Source organism: Megascapheus bottae, chromosome X, assembly GCF_031878675.1.
Source record: "Megascapheus bottae isolate mThoBot1 chromosome X, mThoBot2.hap1, whole genome shotgun sequence".
Lineage (NCBI taxonomy): Eukaryota > Metazoa > Chordata > Mammalia > Rodentia > Geomyidae > Megascapheus > Megascapheus bottae.
This window is the reverse complement of record NC_143547.1, coordinates 79,159,767-79,176,620: the sequence shown is the minus strand read 5'-3', so window position 1 is coordinate 79,176,620 and position 16,854 is coordinate 79,159,767. Positions and strand designations below refer to the sequence as shown.

Genomic DNA, 16,854 nt, shown 5'->3' with positions numbered 1-16,854 from the left:
ATTTTGGGCAGGTAGCTTAAGTTTTCTGAGGAAGGTATGTTAGTTGGCTGTTAAGTTGGGTGAGAAATGCTTCCTGTTGTCTCTCTTTGAAGCAAAGATAGCACTTCTATTGTTGTATTGTCAGAATTTACAGAATAAACCGAAGCCACTCTTTGCCAATTCAAATCTCTATTAGAAGGCCAGTAACTGCAGGGTGGGACTCCCATCTCCAAGGCCTGCAGTCAGAAAACACATTCAATACAGTCAGGTAACAGGCCAGAGATAAAGTCAGGAAACAGGCTAGAGATGACAGAAACAACAGATGCAATACCAATAAGGCAGTTCAGCTCCAATGGAGAGCTGTAGCTACTTCAGACTTAAATAAGGTATAGGGTCATAGGAAACTTCCAGTCCCAGGGAATGGACTGACAGGCCTAGTAACCTACCAGCAAAATGGCCACCCCTGTTTCCAGGGATGCAGGTACCACCCATCACCTTGGGGAGGGAGGTATTACCTTCCACCAGGAGGACAAGAGTCAGATCCCAAATCTCTGTTTGTAAGGATTGAAAGCCTTTGATGCTCACCTTGAAGCTAGGCTTCTGCATTTAATGAATAGCCTTTCCTCATTGTTAGGCTTTCCAGAACTGGTGGAGAATTCCCTCCTCCCCACCATAGGCACCAGAATGGCTGAGAAACCCCCAGCCCCCAGTACCTTGATAGGTGCTGCATGGCTGTGACTCAGTTTCCTTACTTAGGCTCAGCCACCTTACTTCACTGTTTCTAAATACCATATTTTTGAGTTACCTTCACCAGGCTTCAGTTTCCTTAAGTTATCCTGCTTCATTTTCCCCCAATGATTTTTGTTCCCATAATCTTAAGGGAAGTATATGAAGGAACATCTCCTCTACCTTCTGTAAGTTGACCATTCCTCATTTTCCCTTCATCTGTCCTGCTTCAAATCCACAGTTAATTCCTGGTGGGTGACTGCTTTGGATCTAGTGGAACTAAGATTTTGGTTGTGAGACATTCTTTCCGTAGTACGTAGATTTGTAAAGCTTACCCAGCCTGACCTAGGAAAGAAAGTGCAAAGTCCCCTGACTATATCTGGCTAGCAAACATATGGAGCCAACTTTAACTTCTGGAGACTCTAAGTTAAAGGAGAGAACAGCTCAGGCAACAATTCAGCTCTCTTACAGAGAAATCAAGGTGGGGGGCAGATGAAGTAAGGAGGCTGAGCCTAAGTAGCTTTTTTCATGGGCATGTCTGAATCCCTAGAGACAGGGGTGGGCACTTGACTTGTAGGTTACTCAACCTGTCAATCCAATGCCTGGGACACGGAGCTTCCTGTATCTCTGCCCCCTGCCCTGAGCCTATTTAGAGCTTTACCAGCTTAGGTGCCAGGATACCATGCTATGTGTCTCCATGTTCGTATCTTGTGTCTTGTCTCCTGGCTGTTCTCCTGTCACCATGGTGTCCCAATTCAGCTCCCATTGGTATTGTTTTTGTTTCTGTTTTGTTTCTATTTTCTCTGGTCTGTTACCTAGCTGTATTGTTTATTTTCTGGCTGCTGGTCTTTGAGAGAGGAGCCTGCCATGCAGTCACTGGCCTTATAATAAAGACTCCAGGATTCAAACCGTTAAAAAAAAGTAATGCAGCAGATCAATCTGATGAAAGTATTGCATAGTTGTGCATTAAGATATCATAGTGAAATACATTTGAAAAATTAATATACACAAATGATACGAATGGAGAATAGGCCTTGTCCTGTGGTTGGTGTTGCTGTGATGAGTGTGTGTATGTGTGTGTGTGTATGTGTGTGTGTGTATGTGTATGAAATGGATAAAAGAAGGTAAATAATATCAAACTACTTTGCATGTGTATAAACGTAACAATTTCCACCACAATCTCAACCAGCAAGCTTGTTGAGATTAGTTTGGAAATATCAAAATGAAACACCCTTGTAATACAAAGGTGAGAAATAAAAAGAAAATTGAACACACCATTAATAAAAAGAGTAAGAATGGCCTATAGACACATGCCCAGACATCTCTGGCCATAAAAGAAATCTAACTCAAAACAACTTTGAGATTCCACCTCACTCCAGTTAGAATGGCTAGGATCAAGAAATCTAATAACACAGATGCTGGCAGGGATGTGGCTAGGAGTGATCATTACTACACTGTTGGTGGGAGTGCAAACTCATTCAACTGCTATGGAAAGCAGTATGGTGATTCCTCAAAAGACTAAACATAGAGCAATTCCACTACTTGGCATTTACCCAAATGTCCAGAAACAAGGACATACTAAATCCACTAGCACAATGATGTTCATTGAGCACTATTTACCATAGCAAAGATATGGAACCAACCCAGATGCCCCTTAGTAGATGATTGGATCAAGAAGATGTGGTACTTGTACACAATGGAATTCTATGCTGCCCTCAAAAAGAATGACATTGCCTCATTTGTAAGGAAATGGAAAGACTTGGAAAAAATCATATTAAGTGAAGTAAGCCAGACCCAAAGGAACATAGGCTCAATGGTTTCCCTCATTTGTGATCATTAGTACACATTTAGGACTCTTCTTAGCAGAGGATTACAATAATGCAAAACCTAGATTCATAAGGCCATATAGGATGAGACTAAATGAAAGGATCTCTAGGATATGTAAACTAGAGCTTTATATTATGTGATTGTTGTTCATACTATGTTATTTTTCTTCTCTTCTGATGCCCTTTGGTTAATCTCATATAGTTAAAGTATCTGACTTTGTTACCTGGTATATTGTATATATGTTTATTTGTTAATTTGAAATAGGAAAAGGAAGGGGGAAATCAAGATGATTGGGAGGGGTGGAGCGAGGGATATGGGGACAAAAACATGAGAAGGGGTATCAATGTGCAAGAAGTAAAAATCATAGTTATACATAAGAAATGTTTTGTGAAGGTTCTGTTATGAAGTTTTTCTTTTTGTTTTCTTGTTTGAATTCTTTGGATTTGTTGATAATTTGATAATAAAAGCTAAACTATACTCATTTAAAAACATAAAAAGAAATAATGCTTCCATAAACATCTTTATGAATATATTAATGTGTCTTTATACTGTTATTTTTATTTATTTGGGGATAGATTTATAGGAGTGAATTTTCTGGGACAAAGAGTATGTGTAGTTTGTGTTTTGTAGGTATTTCTAAATTGTTTTCTTGAAAAGCTATAAACAGTCACATTAATGTATAAGCGTACATTACACTTTCCACATTCTGTCAAAAAGTAGGTGCTGGAACTTAAATGTTTGTCAAATGAGTGAGAAATAGGTTATTATGATCACTTTTTAAATTTTAGAATTGTTATTAAGGAGTTGTGCAAAGGGGTTACTATTCTGTAAATTATGTAATAAGTGCAATGCTTCTTGGATAGTGTTATCCCTCCCTTCGCTCCCCCATCCCTGTCCATAATTTGCACAATTCATTTTATTTTTTTTGTTGGTTGTGTGGCTTGAACTCTGGGCCTGGGTGTTGTCCTTCAGCTCTTCAGCTCAAAGCTAATGCTCTACCACTTGAGGTATAGTACCACATCCGGTTTTTAGTGGTTAATTGGAGATAAAAGTCCCATAGGGACTTTTCTGCCCTGGCTGGCTTTGAATGGCAATCCTCAGATTTCAGCCTCTTATGTACCTAGGATTATAAGCATGAGTCACCAGAGCCTGGCTGCATAGTTCATATTTTTACATAGTGTATATTAAATATCATGATTGCATTTTGTTCATTCTTTCTTGCTCCATTTCTGTTCATTATTTTTTTCAAGGTATGTGCCAAAATTTTATTTTTTTTTATTGTAATTAGTAAAAGGGTTACATGGTATTTGCCAGATAGAAGGTGCATTAATTCACATACATTGATATCCTTTCACATATCTTGGTACCCATTACCCTCCCCCCCACACCCCCCACCCGCCTTGGTTTTCCCCCCTTCCCTATCAAATTTCAAATAACCAAATACAAATAAATTCAATATATCAGATAACAAAGTGAGATACTATAACAATATGAGATAACCAAGGGACAGCAAAGGAGATGAGAGACAACATAGTACATTAAGGACAACAATCATTCGTTATATGGCTTTTGTTTCAATATCCTGGAGGTCCTTTCAATTAGCTTCATACTATATGGCCTTATGTATCAAGATTTTGCTCTATTGCAGATCTCTGCTAGTAGAGCCCAAGGTTTCTACTGATTATGACAAATGAGGGAAACCATTGAGCCTAAGTTCCTTTGAGTCTGGCTTACTTCACTTAATATGATTTTTTCTAAGTCTTTCCATTTCCTAACAAATGGGGTGATGTCATTCTTTCTGACAGCGGCATAGAATTCCATTGTGTACAAATACCACAAGTTGTTGATCCACTCATCAACTGAGGGACATCTAGGTTGGTTCCATATCTTTGCTATGGTGAATAATGCTGCAATGAACATTTTGTGCTAGTGGATTTAGTATGTCCTTGTTTCTGGATGGTTGGGTAAATGCCAAGTAGTGGAATTGCTGGGTCATAGGGGAGTTCTATGTTTAGCCTTTTGAGGCACTGCCACACTGCTTCTGTTCATTATTATTTTTAAATTTATATTTACCAATCTGTTACTGTTTAATGGACTTTATATCCCTTATTCATTTTCCTACCGAGTGGTTTGTCTTACCAGCTTGTAGGACTGAAGATTATTAGAAATAATAATGTTATCTGGTATTTGCATTGTATGTTTTATTTCACAATGTATCACTTGTATTTTTGAGTATTTTTGAAGTACTTTTTTGTGGTTCATGGGGCTTGAACTCAGCCTGGGCGCTGTCCCTGAGCTCTTCAGCCCAAGGCTACCACCCTACTCTTGAGCCAAGCCCCAATTCCTGTTTCTAGAGGTTAATTGGAGTTGAGAGTCTCAGGTCCTTTTCTGCCCAGGCTAGCTTTGAACCTTGATCCTATTTTTGAGTATTTTTGTAGAACAATTTGAAAAGGAATTATACTGTTTACTGTTACTTTGTTAATGTTTTCCTGTGTAGTTTCTTTTCTTTTATCTTTTTGCCAGAACTGGGGCTTGAACTCATTGCTTGGGCATTATTTTTGAGCTTTCTCAAGGCTATGGCTCTAGCACTTGAGCCACAGTGCCACTTCCAGCTTTTTTTATGTATGTGGTACTAAGGAATTGAACCCAGGGCTTTGTGCATGCTAGGCAAGCACACTACCACTAGGCCACACTCTTGGCCTATAGTTTCTTTATGTTCGATATCATATACATATACATATATACATATTTACTTGAATGTTCTGATAATTATTTTACTAATAAATTTTATTTGTACAGTATGTCTCAAATTTTCTTCAGAAAGTAGAACATGGTAGAGATCTTTATTTTATTCTTCAGAGGCCCTTAATTATGCTATTCTTTTTTTATTAAATGAACTGCCCCTTTGCTATGAATTGACTTACTACTGTTGTCATCTACTAAAGTCCTAGTTATACTTGGATCTATTTCTATACTTTATTTTGCTCTACTGAATTATATGTCTATTCCCATGTCAGTATCATATTATTTTGATTACAATGACTTCATAATGTCTTTTAAAACTTTTGGTAAATAGTCATATTTGTTTCTCAGCCTAATCATTTTGATCATTTAGTCTATCCTAAAACAATATGATCCAAAAATGATAAAATTCTAATTGGAATAGTATTAAACAAAAATTCATTTGGGAGACTTGATATTTTTATTAGAGCTAAGCTTTCCATCTAAAAACAGGGTATTTATTTTTATTTATCCAACACAACTAACTTTAACAGATTTGTTATCCAAGAGTCAGAATAAAAGGTCATAAATACTGACACTTTGATTTTCTTCTGTGGAACAGAATTGAATGAACCAAAAGTGAAGTTAGTTAAATACTTTTAGAGGCATGGTAACTACAAAATAAATATAAATAGTACTCACTTTTACTATCCAAATATTTCCTAAGTTGGCTGAAAAATTATATCCACCTTTCATGACTTGATTTGAAACATGCTATAATGGGCCCACATAAAATGTATCACTAGACATACTTTGTATCGAATATAGTCAACATTTTATTGTTTATTTATGTGGAAGTGTGTTTGGTGAAGATTAGAGGGAAAGTCATTGCATCTGATACCATGTAGTAACATTGCATACCATATTCCAACATACACATTAATTAGGTTGTTGGAAATTAGACAATAGGTAACTTTTTTTATATTATATTGAAATCCTTTGTGAATGGTTATATAAGTATCTAAAAGTGCTTTAGTGATAGAAAAATTGGGATTATTGAACGGGCTAGGAACATATTCTTTTTTCATGTAAGACAATAGGCTATTGCTGCTAACAGTATTGTATGACAACTTTTTTATTGAAGTATTTATTAACATTGGTTTTTGCATCATATTTCAAATGATGTATTTAACAAACAGGTATTCAAGAAGGGAATCTCTATATACAATCACTGGCACTTAGATTTTAGAACATAGTTAAAATTAGGCTGAGGGTTTGTATGTCATTTTTACACAGTATTTATATTGTATTGTGCAAGCAATGTACAGAGAAGCTAAAGCATGGAGGAGGATTACATAGATTATATGTAAGAACCATGCTATTTTACTGAAAGGACTTAAGCATCCATGCTTTTGTTTTCCAAGGAAGTTGACCATAGAACCAATTTCCTGTGAATACCAATGGATAACTACATCTCTCTTCCAAGTTTATACAGATGCAAGTATTTTTTCCTGATAAATGATTGTAGATATAAGCATTTCTGTTTTTTATATGATAATTCAGAATTTAACTTCCACAACATTTTATATTCTACCACATACAAATATTCCTTGTCTTCAAGAACTTAAAGTATTATAAAACATGTGATGCTAATGATATTTTTACTCAGTGCTTGGCACCCTTTCCCCAAATTATCACATGTAGTCCTCGACGTAACCTTTTAAATGGTACAGTTATTATCTTAGTTTTACAGTAAGGAAAGAGAATCCTAGAGCTGTCAAGTACTCTGTCTGTGTTCAGTTACACAATTTACAAAATAGACTGCTGCTGAAATTCCTAACATAAAAGGCTACAACACAAAATTATTTAAAGGTGATCCTGCTATGAAAACCTGAAAGGAAGTCTCCAAGAAACCAAAGCCCTTGGGTCACTTAGGATGGGAGAACAGGGAACAGGATTTCAGAAGTGACTCTCTAGAAAGTTGGTGGAAAAATATCCATCAGCAAGCATAACAAGGTAAGGAGCCTGAGGCATATTTAGATTAAGTGTGGAAATTTCATTTGGCCAGCATACAGTGAAATCTGCCTAGGACAGACAGGTTGATAGCTTTCTGTCTCTCTCTGTCTTTCTGCCCCTCTCTCTGTCTCTCTCTCTCTATCTCTCTGTCTCTTTCTGTCTCTGTCAGTCTCTGTCTCTCTCTGTCTCTCTGTCTCTGTCTCTCACTGGTCATGGGCCTGGCTGCTGTTCTGTGCTCTTGAGCTCAAGGGTAGTGCTCTACTGTGCTTTCTTGTTTTCTGATGGTCTCATGGACTTTTGTGGTCAGGCTGGTTTTGAACAGCAGTCCTCAGATCTCAGCCTCCTGAGTAGCTTGGGTTACAGGTATGAGCCATCATCACCGACTTGCTCTCTTTATTCAACAGGATATAGTATGTAATTGTTGTAAATCAGTAAGGATTTAACTGATTAATCCTACCAACAAATAAGATGAGACAGAATGTGGTAAGTGACAGAAGAGAGCCTTCCATAAAGTACTTTTGGGATTCAGATAATAAAAAGAAACCTTTCATTTCTAGAATGTTTTCTCTGGCCAAGCATAGTATTAGTAAGTGAATTACCTGCATCAACACACTCAATCTTCACAGTGTTTACCTAGATGAAATCAGTAACTTTCTCTACACCTGTGGATAACTCTGAGTTCAGCATCTTATTCACAATCACCTAGCAAAGTTGCACAGCTAGATTAAACCTAAATAGGTTGAGCTGTCCTCAAAGAGTTTCTAGGAGGACTCAGGAAAAAGTTGAATATAAACAAGACTTGAGCTAGATGCTCAAGGAGACAAAACAGAGCTTGAGCAGGAATATGCACAAGGGACGGGATGGAGCATAGTGCAAGAACAGCAAGTGGAAGCATTTCACTAAAGCTTCAAGGACTGCTTTTGTCAGTATAAGAGTTAAACTCAGGGCCTCTCCCTTGCCAGACAAGTGCTAGACCATTTAACCAAGCATCAGTCCAAGGATAGAGCTTCAGATGGCTGATGATATTATAGAGATGACTGGATGACAGAGGTTGTGACCACCATTTTGAAGGCGCCTTTATTCCAAGCTGAATAATTTGTATTCCATAACTGAATTACTTTTTTATATATATTTTTATTGTAATTAATAAAAGGGATACATGATATTTGCCAGATAGAAGGTGCATTAATTCACATACATTGATACCCTTTCACATGTCTTGGTACCCATTACCCTTCCCCCCCACCACCCACCCCCCCGTCTTGGTTTTCCCCCCTTCCCTATCAAATTTCAAATAACCAAATACAAATAAATTCAATATATTAGATAACAAAGTGAGATACTGTAACAATATGAGATACCCAAGGGACAGCAAAGGAGATGAGAGATAACATAGTACATTAAAGACAACAATCATTCATTATATGGCTTTTGTTTCAATATCCTGGAGGTCCTTTCAATTAGCTTCACATTATATGGCCTTATGTATCAAGGTTTTGCTCTATTGCAGATCTCTGCTAGTAGAGCACAAGGTTTCTACTGATTATGACAAATGAGGGAAACCATTGAGCCTAAGTTCCTTTGAGTCTGGCTTACTTCACTTAATATGATTTTTTCTAAGTCTTTCCATTTCCTAACAAATGGGGCGATGTCGTTTTTTCTGACAGCAGCATAGAATTCCATTGTGTACAAATACCACAAGTTGTTGATCCACTCATCACCTGAGGGACATCTAGGTTGGTTCCATATCTTTGCTATGGTGCATAATGCTGCAATGAACATTTTTGTGCTAGTGAATTTAGAGAACTTCCACCTAAGAAAAGCCCAGGGCCAGATGGATTCACAGCTGAATTCTATAAGGTCTTCAAAGCAGAGCTCACACCAATACTCCTCAAGCTATTCAACGAAATTGAAAATGAAGGTTCTTTACCAAACTCATTCTATGAAGCCAATATAACCCTCACCCCCAAACCAGACAGAGATTCATCAAAGAAAGAGAACTATAGACCTATTTCTTTGATGAACATCAATGCAAAACTTCTCAACAAAATACTGGCCAACCGTCTACAACAACTCATCAAAAAAATTATACACTATGATCAAAGTGGATTCATCACAGGGAAGCAAAGCTGGTTCAACATACGCAAATCAATTAATATAATTCAACACATCAACAGGAGCAAGGACAAAAATCACATGATTGTCTCAATAGATGCAGAAAAGGCATTTGACAAGATCCAACACCCCTTCATGTTAAAAGCTCTGGAGAAACTAGGAATCCATGGAACATTCCTCAATATAAACTGTATTACTTTTATGATGACTTCAAGAATGTATTTGTTTCATAGTTCTGCAGGTTAGAAGTTTAAAATCAAGGTTTAGTAATGATGATCAATTTTAAGGGCTATGAAAGAACGATCCATTCTAGTTTTCTGTCCTTGGTTTGCAGGTAGTTATATTCTCTCTGTAGTTCACATAGTCTTTTCCCTGTTGATGTCCAATTTCTCTCTCTCTTTTTTTTTTACTTTCTAATTAGTATATTAAGGAGACATTCACACATTTCAATAAATGCTTAAATTCTGATGTCCAGATTTAAGGTTATGAACATATGACTTTAAACATACAGTTAAAGCTATTCATTGTAATTTGCTATACTACCAACATTTAATTACAGTTACTTTGAAGCAAATGGTTTAAAGTAAGCCTGTAACATATCTAAGGAACATCTTCCTATGTAATACATGCAACTTCTCATTGTTCAGGTCTCTTCAATCGTTCTTGCTACCCAACTGAAAAAGTCACTACTCAAGAGCTTTATTATGGTCCAAAGTTAAAAAGAACGTAACTGACTGGTCAACATTATATATAGATATATATGTATGTTTATATTAGGAACACACATATATTTAAGAAGATGGCACAGAGGGGATGCAATTCTAGAACTGCAAGCCCTTAGAAGCAGCATTATGATAAACCTCTTCATTAGAAAGGTATTTCTGTATCACTTAAATTATGTATCTGTATCATGCTAAATTATGTATTATTCCACTCTTCAAGTAATATTTGAGGCAATAAAATTTAAAGGCATCACAAAGAGTTCACTTAATACAAATAACTAGACAAACCAACATTTCTGTACAAATCAACTTCTCTTTTTCAGATTACTAACCAAACACCAAGTTTTAGCTGTATAGATTAGTGATAAAAAGGCCATATACCAAAGTCAACACATATACTGGCATTTCAATTTAAACTTGTCCACATACACACCTGAATCAGTTACAAGATGTGGCTTAACAGATGCTAGAGGAACTATTTTAAAAGTAGTTTTCACAGGTATTAAATCTTCATCTTGCACACTGAAGTCATACATACAGAGCAAAGTCAGAGCTTTTTTTTTTTTTTTGCCAGTCCTGGGCTTAAGCTCAGGGCCTGAGCACTGTCCTTAGATTTTTCTCAAGGCTAGAGCTCTACCACTTGAGCCTCAGCACCACTTCGGGCTTTTTCTAAGTATGTGGTACCAAGGAATCGAACCTGGGTCTTCGTGCATGCTAGGCAAGCACTCTACCACTAGGCCAAACTCCTGGCCCAGTCAGAGCTTTTTATATGTGTTTATTCTTCATTTAACTTTAAAACACTACTATAGTTGAATATCACAACAAAAAACACTAGCAAGTAGTGAGCTTATGATTACAGTACTTCACTCATTCACTACCGCATTGAAAATGCCAGTAGCGCTCTTCACTGGCCCCTTTACGAGGTCTGACACTGAACAACACCCCTAGGGCGATGCTCATGGTCCTCATACGCTGCTCCATTATAATGCGCCGTCTCTCTGATTTGGATCAAAGTCCACCAGTTCTACCTGATCCATCTCATCAGTCTCTTCCATTTCCTTCCCCTCAGGAAAGAGTTTTTCCAGCAAAGAGAGTTTATCAGGAGAGAGGAAGCCATTTTCAGGAAAGTTTACCTTAAATTCAATGATTAGGCGCCCCCTTTTCATATGGTCGTCGGTAAACTGGCATGCCTTCATTTAGCACACATTTAATATCTCCATGCTTGACAATCTGACCTGGATGAGAAGTGATGACTATGGTTCTGTTGTCAAGAGTGGAGATTGGCTTTTGGAAGCCACGTAATGCTTCCACCAGCTGTCTGTCCATACACATGAAAAGGTCTTCTCCTCGTCTTGTAAAAACAGCATGGTCCTTCTGATCTAATACAATAATGATATCTCCAGGTTCCAATCCTGGTTCTTGGTCTCCTTCACCGTGGAATGTTATCTTCGGGCCATCTTTCATGCCTTTGTCAATATGAACTTCCAGAATCTTCTCTCGAACTATCTTCCTTCCATTGCAACTTTTACATCTATCTTTAGGACTGATCCTTTCTCCATGGCCCTGGCACTCCATGCACACAGACTGAATTTGCTGAACCATTCCAGGTCCTATCTGATGAATTCGTATTTGCATCCCAGTACCTCGGCAGTTGGGACAGCATTCCACTGCCCCCTTTTTTCCACCACGGCCTTCACATTTGTCACAAATCACATTCTTTTGCAGAGCCAGTTTTCTTGTTGCACCGTTGTATAAATCTTACAAGGTAACCGAGAGCTGATGCACATTTTTACCTTGCCTTTCTCTCTGCATTCTTCCTCCTCCTCCAAAAAACATATCAAAGATGTCCATGGGGGAGCCAAAACCGCCACCTGCTCCACCCTCCTTAATTGCCTGTTCTCCTCCTTTGTCATATAATTCTCTTTTCTTGGCATCAGAGAGAACCTCATAAGCTTGAGAAATCTGTTTAAACTTTTCTACCTCATTAGAATTCTTATCAGGGTGGTACTTCAAGGCCAGTTTCCTGTAAGCCTTTCTCAATTCTTCCTGGGTGGCATTGGGTTCGACTCCCAAAACATCATAGTAAGTGGTTTCTTTCACCATTTTGTAGCCGGTGAGCAGGCTGGGACCGGTGAGGGAGCGGGAAGGAGCTCGTAGCTATTCGCAGCTAGGGCAGCCTCGGCTCCTCCAACCTCTCTCCGAGCGTTCTGGAAAGTTCCGCCCCAATTTTTCTCTTCTTATATGGACACCAACCATATTTGATTTAGACCCACTCTGATGAATTCATTTAACTTGATTACCATTGTGAAGAACTCTTCTCCAAATAAAGTTACATTCTGATGTGCTTCCTATCTCCAATCTTTTGTTACCCTATGCAACTCTTAACTATCTGAAACTCTAGGTAGTACTGCAGTGTGGTTTAAGGGGTAAAGTCCTTGCCTAGCAGGGGTGAGACTGAGTTCAAATCCCAACACTGCTTCCCTAAACCTCCCCTAAATCCTTGAAACTCTATGACTTCAACACATGATTTTTAGGAAAGGGCATATACCATTAGTCAGACAGATGGTTCAAGAGCATTATGAAATCTGCTCTGTTTCGACAAAGCTATTGTTTAATGTCACACTTTCCAATTAGATTCATAATCATATCAAGTGATGCAAATCATATGAAATAAAGATGGTAATAAATCTCATAGGCATTGGTGTGGTGAGATGATAATGCAAACCTTTCTATTTAAAATAAGAACTGACTGCAAATGTTTTTCATGAAGAAAAAGGGCACCATGCATGTGGAGGGAGATGCCAATGGAAAAAATGTCCAAATGTTCAAATATTTGGGCAGTGAATCTTGCATCCCTCACACCCACGCTACCCTTTTTTGTATTTTTCTTTTTTCTTTTTTGCCAGTCCTGGGCTAGAGCTCAGGGCCTGAGCTCTGTCCTTGGGTTTTCTCAAGGATAGAGCTCTACCACTTGAACCACAGCACCATTTCAGGCTTTTTGCTATGTATGTGGTACTGAGGAATTGAACCTGGGTCTTTGTGCATGCTAGGCAAGCACTCTACCACTAGGTCAAACTCCTGACTCCACTACCCATTATTTTGAAAAAGAATAACCCAAAGAATTTAAATTCCTTACTACCTAAAGAATGGCTTTGATAAATGGACAATGAGACTTTGGGTACTATGGGAATCAGCAGATATGTATACTATTCCATTTAAAGTTTCTAACTATATTGGGAATACTGTAATTCTCTTCTTTCAATAGGAATGTGATGCTCAGTGCTCAGTGTACAGTGTCATATGAGTGCGTTGTATGGGTTTGAAACCAAAGGATGAATGAAGCATTCAGAGACTTCATATTTGAAAAAGAGATGCTCTGTATTTTATATTTTGTTGTAAGTACTGATATTTATAAACTTACTAAACAGTGCCATACTGCTGCATATTTTCAAATACATGATGAACAGTGAGGACTGAAAAGTTGTTTTTCAGTCACCTAAAGCAGCTGCTGAAGAAATGCTGAGCTTAAACTTTGCATCTGGGTGCACCTTCATAATATGTCATTTGCAGATTTTTTAAAGTTATGTTTCAATTGACAGTTTCCAAATATGTTGTGAAAGCTTGGGATGTAGCTCAGGGAAGACTACTTCCCTAGCATGTTTTGGCCCTGAATGCGATCCCTAAGACTGAAAAAGGAAGACAAAATCAACACATGATAAGGATCAGAGCAAAGTAAAGGGTTGAAGTTCATTTGTGTCAATGTTCACAGGTTTCTCTGGACAATTGCGGTTTATATGGTCATGCATGCTCATCCACTGCACTGGTGACAGATGCTTAACTGTTTGGAAATGAAGTCTAACTCCAGGTTGAACTCTCTCATGCTTAAATTCAGGCTAAGTGTAAATGATATTTGTAAAGTTTGAACAAAATCCTGTTTACTCACTTTTGAGTTAAGTATGATGTAAAACAATTGTATTTTAATATTAAAATTGTTCATTTGTGATAAATGATTGATTTCCCCCCCAAAGTCACATGATACTCTTTTAGTAGTGGTTTTTAGGAGGATTGACATAAATGACACTGCATTTTATGTGTACATGTATAAGTCACACAGGACAACTACAGAAAATTATGTTACTGAGATGAAGAAACATAGAAGAAGCAAGAAACTGAGTTCTTAGATGTCTGGAAGTAGGCCTGGTGTGGGGGTGGGCATTACTTACTATAGATAGCTTTAAAGAAATCAATTAATCGCTTGGACCTCAATTCCTGTTCTTGAAAGTGGGGGTAAAAATCAAACTTCTCACTGGGAGTGGTGGCTCACGCCTGTAATTCTAGCTACTCAGGAGGCTAAGATCTGAAGATCAAGGTTCAAAGCTAGCAATGGCACAAAAGGATCTGAGACTCTTATCTCCAATTAACCTCTAGAAAACGGGGAAGTGGGGCTTGGCTCAAGGGTAGGGCAATAGCCTTGAGCTAAAGGGCTCAGGGACAGCACCCAGGCCCAGAATTCAAGCCCCATGAACCACACAAAAAAATTGAAACTTCTCTCATCAAGCCTCTGTGAGAATTAAATGAGATGATGGTTGTAAAATGTTGGGAACAATGCCAGCTATATGATTAAGTACACAAAAAACAGTCTGGAAAAAGAGGAAAAGTCTTCCAACATGACATCGGTGGGGGAATTGAAATATTTTTTCTTCTAACTATTGAAGGAAGGATGAGCACAAAAGGAAAATGGTCTTTTGACCAACCCAGGCTTCTAACATATGGTTTGTGTTGTAGGACCTCAGTATGCACAGAAAGGCTAAAGTGAACAGAATTTCTGGGAGAAAATCAAGGAAAGGTTCCCTGTTAATTAATCTACTTAATAAGTGTTTTTCATCCTACTGTAGTTTTTTCTTTTTTAAAATTTTATTTTATTGTCAGGGTAATGTATAGACATTCATCATGTAGTAGGTGCATTATTTTGAGAACTTGATATCCCTTCTCATGTTTTTATCCCCCTTTCCCTCCCCTGCTCCCTCCCAATCATCTTATTCCCCCCTCCCCTCCCAATCATCTTGTTCCCCGCCTCCCTTCCCTATTTCAATTAAACAAGTAAATGTATATACAATATACCAGGTAACAAAGTCAGATACATTAACCACATGAGATTAACCATAAGGGGAAAAAAGGGAAAAGAAATAGCATAGTATATTCAGAACAACAATTACAAAGATAAACGTCTTGATTCCATATCCTAGAGTTCATTTTGTTTAGTCTCATCCTAAAACATATGGAATGCTTCATGAACTTGCATGCCATCCTTGCACAGCAGCCATGCTAATCTCTGTATCGGTTCAATGTTAGTATATGTGCTGCTGAAGTGAGCACCACTGTTGCTCTTTCTCTCATTTTGCCTATACTTGGTGAATGTGCTGCTGAATAGGTGCCTTTCTTCATACCTATTTATTTTTTATTATGCCTTTCTTTTATATCTATCATCTATATCTATCTGTCTATCTATCTATCTATCTATCTATCTATCTATCTATCTATCTATCTATATATCTATCTATCTATCCACCTATCTATCTGTCAAACATAGGGCTTGTACTCTGGCCTGGGCACAGTCCCTGAACTCTGTTGCTCAAGCTTACTGCTGTACCACTTCAGCTACAGCGCCACTTTCGATTTTCTGGTGGTTAATTGGAGATAAGAGTCTCACAGATTTTTTGTGCCCAGGCTGGCCTTGAACCATGAGTCTCAGCTAACACTATTTCATGTTTAAGTTTTAAATAATTCCATGCATTGTTTGGATGTCTAGAAGGTTTGGTGTGAGAAGTTATTTCTTTTAGAGAGATGTCCAATCTGCCCAATAACTATTATTGGTTTTGGTGGATTGATGTAGTCAGATTTTGGATATTAACTTTCCAGACTCAACAAGGTCTTGATCTTCCTTTACATTAAGAAAGCAAATAATTATTTTATATTATTTGGATATGGTCAAAGTTTTATATCCTAAGCATTTTTTTGGTTGGTTGTGGGGCTTGAACTCTGGGCTTGGACATTGTCCCTGGGCCATAGTGCCACTTCCAGTTTTCTAGTGGTTAATTTGAGAAGTGTCTCATGGACTTTTTGTGCCCAGGCTGGCTTTGAGCTGTGGTCCTCAGATCTCAGCCTCCTGAGTAGGAAGGATTATATGCGTGAGCCACCGGCTCTTGGCTAGTTTAAGCAATTTGAAGAGATTTTTTTTTGTGGGGGGGAAAGAACATGTAAGCCCACATTAGGAAAAAAATCATGAGAAGATAATTTCAGGTTCTAGCTGGCTTACACTGGGAAAATAAGTGCTATAGTTGTGCACATGGACACTACTCCAACTTATAATAGGTTTCCACATTTAAAAATACTTAATATTTGGAATTTAGCACTTGTTTTCCTATGGAAATAATGCTATATTTGATCAGGGCTTGAGGTGTGCCTATGACAATTCCCAGGTTTAACCCAGAGTATGACTGAAATAGTGTATTCATAATTTTCAAATTTTTTTGTTGTTGATCATGGGCTTTGAGCTCCGGGCTTGAACACTGTCCCCAAGCTCTTCAGGTCAAGTCTAATGCTCTACCACTTGAGCCACAGCACCACTCTGGTTTTCTGCTGGTGAATTGGAGATAAGGGTCCCACCGACTTTAATGTCTGGGCTGGCTTTGAACCGCAATTCTCAGATATCAGCCTCTTGAGTATCTAGGATTACAGGCATGAGCCA

General features: G+C 38.0%; 1 non-coding gene and 1 pseudogene across 1 annotated transcript; both read right to left on the bottom strand.

Annotated features, from left to right (window-relative positions):
- Positions 1-11,022: 11,022 nt before the first annotated feature.
- Positions 11,023-12,209, bottom strand: LOC150041395 (dnaJ homolog subfamily A member 1 pseudogene; annotated as a pseudogene).
- Positions 12,210-15,378: 3,169 nt separating this feature from the next.
- LOC150041394 (U6 spliceosomal RNA) lies at positions 15,379-15,482 on the bottom strand. The gene has a single exon (XR_016533999.1). It is a non-coding gene; the product is annotated as a U6 spliceosomal RNA (small nuclear RNA).
- Between the last annotated feature and the right edge of the window lie 1,372 nt (positions 15,483-16,854).